The sequence below is a fragment of the Eriocheir sinensis genome, chromosome 4 (assembly GCF_024679095.1).
Source record: "Eriocheir sinensis breed Jianghai 21 chromosome 4, ASM2467909v1, whole genome shotgun sequence".
Lineage (NCBI taxonomy): Eukaryota > Metazoa > Arthropoda > Malacostraca > Decapoda > Varunidae > Eriocheir > Eriocheir sinensis.
Window position 1 is genome coordinate 28,975,936 of NC_066512.1, and position 5,000 is coordinate 28,980,935.

Here is a 5,000-nt window from a genome sequence, read left to right on the forward strand (position 1 = left end):
TTGGTAGATAAAAATATAATTTCCAATAAAATTACCTTACAATATATATATTTATTTATTTTTTATGTAATTTTTTATATATAACAAGTTTTAAAACAGCAAAATAGAGAATCCTCATTACAGTCATTAGTCACTGTTGTCGTCCAATTTCTCCTCCTCCCTGACACAGCCACTTCCCCTTCAAGCGGTGCATGTTTCCATTGACAAACACCAGCTTCTCATAGTTATCATCAGTCATATTCTTGAATTTCCCAGAAATTTCATTGTTGGCGGTTTTAGAAAGTTTGCGTTAGCGGACTATAATTTTGGCATTCCGTTAACTGCAAATCCGCTAATTTTTCTAATTTTCCGCTAACGGTATTCCGCAATTTTTTTTTAGTCCGCTATTAGCGGATTAGCGATTAGCGGACTTAAATTGCGGAATGGCCACCTTTGGGCGTTAGTAATAGCAGCAGTGTGATAAGCAAAGTAATAATAATGATAATAATAATAATAATAATAATAATAATAATAATAATAATAATAATAATAATAATAATAATAATAATACTAAAAAAAATTCCATTTAATAACAGTGCAACAATATTTTTCTATACAGTTGACAAATAAAGATAATATATTAGCTTAGAATTCACACACACAAACACACACACACACACACACACACACACACACACACACACACACACACACACACACACACACACACACACACACACACACACACACATTTAGGTAATTAATCAGAATATTTTATCTTAGTAACCATGCACAAAAAGATGAATTATAATTATCGCTCCTTTTAACCACAAATTAATCTATGAACAAAGAAAAAAAAGGGGGAAAAATCCAAGAAAATATGAATAGTACATGTTGCTGCGAAGGGAACCGTAGCAACAAAAACAACAATAACAGCATCAGCAACATCAGCATCAGTAGTAGTAGTAGTAGTAGTAGTAGTAGTAGTAGTAGTAGTAGTTGTAGTTGTAGTAGTGGTAGTAGTAGCAGTAGTAGTGGTAGTAGTAGTAGTAGTAGTAGTAGTAGTGGTAGTAGTAGGGACACTAAACATGCTATCTTCATTTATCTAAACACCACTTCCACCACCATCATCACCACCATCAACACCATCAACACCACCTTGCTCCTCCTCTCTCCTCCTTTATCCCATTCTTCAACTTCGTCACCACTACTGTCATCACCATCACCACCAAAACAACACCTTTGACCATCGCCAGCACTACTACCACCAGTCACCATCACCTCCACCACCACCATCACCTGGACTGCATTCTCTCATCACCGCCTCTTGTATCTCCTCACCACCACCACCACCACCACCACCACCGTCACCACCACCACCTTACTTACTCCCGTTGGCGTTGTTGCACCTCTTCCTCTTGCACTTCTTCTTCCTGACCAGTTTTCGGCACTTTCTTCCGCCGTTTTGAGGGTGAACCTGAGGACGGGAAGACTTCGGGTTAGGTTCCACTCTTTCCATTTTTCCTCCTCCTCCTCCTCCTGCTCCTCTGGCTTCTGGTCTTTAGTCAAGCTTGTATCTGTCTGTCTGTCTTCATCTCTGTCTCTCTATCTCTGTTTCTCTGTTACTTACTCTGTTTCTGTTAACCCTTTCTCCTCCTCCTGTTCATCTTGCCCCTTCCCTTCCTTCTGTCTCTCTCTCTCCCTTCATTATTACCAGGATCGTGCGTCGCCTCTCCTTGGTTGAGTTCCGGCCACAGATGGGGTTGCAGGGGCTCCAGTCCGACCAGTCACTCATCTCACAGTTGACGCGGGGATTCTGCGGCGTGTATATTGTCAGGGACCTGTAAGAACGAGGGCGTGGAAGAGTATGGTGTGGGTTGGCTTGCGGGGGTGGTGGTGAGGTTGTGGGTTGATGTGGGTTTGAGAGTTGTGCTGTGCTGGCGTGGAGTGGGTTGTGTTGGGGTGGGTCGTGGGATTTGGTGTACTGTGTGATGTGTTGGCGTGGATTCTGGGCTGGGTTATGTATGGGTTGTGTTGGCGTGGGTTTTGTGTTGGCGTGGGTTTTGTGTTGGCGTGGGTGGCTTGGTTGTGTTACGCTGTGTGTGTTGGTTGTGTTGTGTTGTGTTTGGTTTTGCTGGCAAGGTTGTGCTGTGATAGGCTGGGTTGTTGACGTGGGTTGTGTTGTGCTGTGTTGGGTTGGCGTGAGTGTGTGGGTTGTGTTGTGGTTCTGTTGTGTTGTGTTGGGGGTTATGTCGGGGTGGGTGGTTGTGGGTTGTTGGTTGTGTTGCTGTGTGTTGTGTTGTGTTGTGTTGTGTATTGGTGTGGGTTGTGTTGGCGTGGTGACGGGAGGGGGTGATGAGGAACGTTACAGAGGGCATTGGTTTTGGTGGTGATTTTGGTCCTGTAGTGGTGATGGAGGTAGTGGTGGTGATGAGAACAGCTAGGATAGAAAAGGAGTCGGTAGAGGTGTTGATGAAATTCGAGGGTGCGGTGAGGTAGGTAAGTGATGAGGTAGGTTGTAGAGGGTGGTGACTGTGGTGGTAGTGGTGGTGGTGGTAGTGGTGGTGGTGGTGGTGGTGGTGAATTACACTAATGGTACTCTCCGTTAAATAGCTTCCCTTAGCAAATAAATTGTTCGTAAAAATTGGGCTCGGTAAATAAATATTGGTCTGTAAAACGTTGTGTGTGTGTGTGTGTGTGTGTGTGTGTGTGTGTGTGTGTGTGTGTGTGTGTGTGTGTGTGTGTGTGCGTCTGATAATCTCGCTAACCCGCTAGGCACGAAATAAATAAATAAATATATATATAAAAGAAGGTAAAATAAATATATATACCTGCGGATTTATCTCTTTAAGCCGAGGTATAATGCTTTTGTGGGCGTGTGTACAGGTGGAATAACAGCAGGAGTGGTAGTGGAATTATTATTACTATCATTATTATTATTATTATTATTATTATTATTATTATTATTATTATTATTATTATTATCATTATTAGTGTGTTTATTTAGAGAGAGAGAGAGAGAGAGAGAGAGAGAGAGAGAGAGAGAGAGAGAGAGAGAGAGAGAGAGAGAGAGAGAGAGAGAGAGAGAGAGAACCTCATCTAACTTTCAAAATCAGGCGTTTAATGTTTTCATGAAATTCCTTGTTTCGTTGTGTGAACTTTCTCGCCGCTGAAGAAAAAATACTTAATCATGTGGTGGTGATGAAGGTGGTGATGAAGGTGGTGATGAAGGTGGTGATGAAAGTGGTGATGAAGGTGATGACAGAGCTGGTGGATAATGGTGCTGAGATGGGATAGTGGTGGTGTTAGTGGTTGTGAAGGGGTGGAGGTGGTGGTGGTGGTGGTGGAAGGGTAGTGGTGATGATGGTGATAAAGGTGGTGATGAAAGTGGTGATGATGGATTATAGACAGAGCTGGATAATGGTGGTGAGGTGGTGGTGATGAAAGTGGTGATGATGGTTGGTAGATAGAGGTGGATGATGATATTGAGATGAGGCAGTGGTGGTGGTGGTGGTGGAGGGGTGGTGAAGTGGAGGTGGTGGTGATGAAGTGGTGGTGTTGGGTTCTGCTTACCTACTGTCCAGTGGACCGGGGGTAGGAGGTGCCACGGGTCCTGCTGTAGGGAGAGGAAAGAGAGTGGGTCAGCATCCTTCAGCATCCTGCCTTCAGCATCCTACATTCATCTCCATACATCTCTTCACCTCCAGCCTCCCTCCTTTCCTCCACTCCCAGTTACTCTCTCACTCTCTATCTATCTATCATTCTTATATCCCTTCCCTCCCTTCCCTACATTCTTTCTTTATTCCTTCCTTCATCTTCTTTTCTGCGTCTTTTCTTTCCTCTATGATCCTTTTCTCCTAAGGCCCCCTAAAAATAATGTCAGTCCGTTTTCTTTTTGAGTCTCTAAATTCTTCCTTTTAATCTATTTATCCTCGTCTACCTTTCCCATCTGCACATCATCTGTCTAGACTCCTTTTGCAAACTCTCAACCGCACTTACCTTTTCAACTTTATATACTTCTCTTTCATCCCTATCAACATCACCTTGTCTTCATCTGTCAAGCTTCTATTATAAAACTCTCAATCTCTTTTTACCTCTTCAACTCTTATATGTCTCTTGTACCTCCTCATCTCTTGTCCCTCTTTGTCTAGTCTTCATTTTAAAACTCTGTCACTTTTAATTTTTCAACTCTCTATATACTTTTCTTCCATCTCATCTCTTGCTAAGCCTCACTTTGTCCCTCTTTGTCTAGCTTCCATTTTAAAACTCACAATCTCTTTTACCCTTTCAACTTTCCATACTTTTCTTCCATCTCCTCATCTCTTGCTCAGCCTCACTTTGTTCCTCTCTGTCAAGCCTTCATTTTAAAACTCTCAATCTCTTTTACCCTTTCAACTCTACATATTTTTCTCCCATCTCCTCATCTCTTGCTCAGCCTCGCCCTGCCCCTCTCTGTCAAACCTTCATTTAACACACTCAGTCGCTTCTAAGTTCTCGTGAAACTGGGCGAACCTCCTCGTCCTATTCTTCCCTTCTCATCCATACAACTGTCTAGCCCTGATTGAAACCTCCCAGTCTCTTCTAACACAGTATATCTTGGCGAACCATCGTCCCAAAAGCCTCACTTGGTCCCTCTCTGTTGAACTCGCACAGTTTGCTGCACTCGTCGTACTGGACAAAGTTGTTTCGGTTTCACGGCAGCCTCCGTACGCGAACTGGAGGCAGCGGCGTTGGGTCGAGTTGTAGTAATACCGCGGGAAGTAGCCTCGGCAGGGGCCCACCTCCTTCTCCTGATTGCACACATCTGTAGGGGAGAGGGAAGGTGCGTGAGAGCGGGGTGCTGGGTGGAGCGGCGTTAGAGGGATGAAAGGATTGGTTATAGAAGAGAGAGGGAGAGAGGGAGAGACAGCGTATGGAAGGAAGGGATGGTTCGGTAAAGGCTAGTTAAGAGGATATATCGGAGGAGTAACAAGAGGAGGAGAAGGAGAGGATTCGAAGGTGTGTCCTGCATGCATGTTCTT

General features: G+C 43.8%; 1 pseudogene; it reads right to left on the reverse strand.

The window, feature by feature from the left end:
• Positions 1–5,000, reverse strand: part of LOC126982375 (spondin-1-like) — a 63,647-nt pseudogene that overhangs the window by 7,276 nt on the left and 51,371 nt on the right.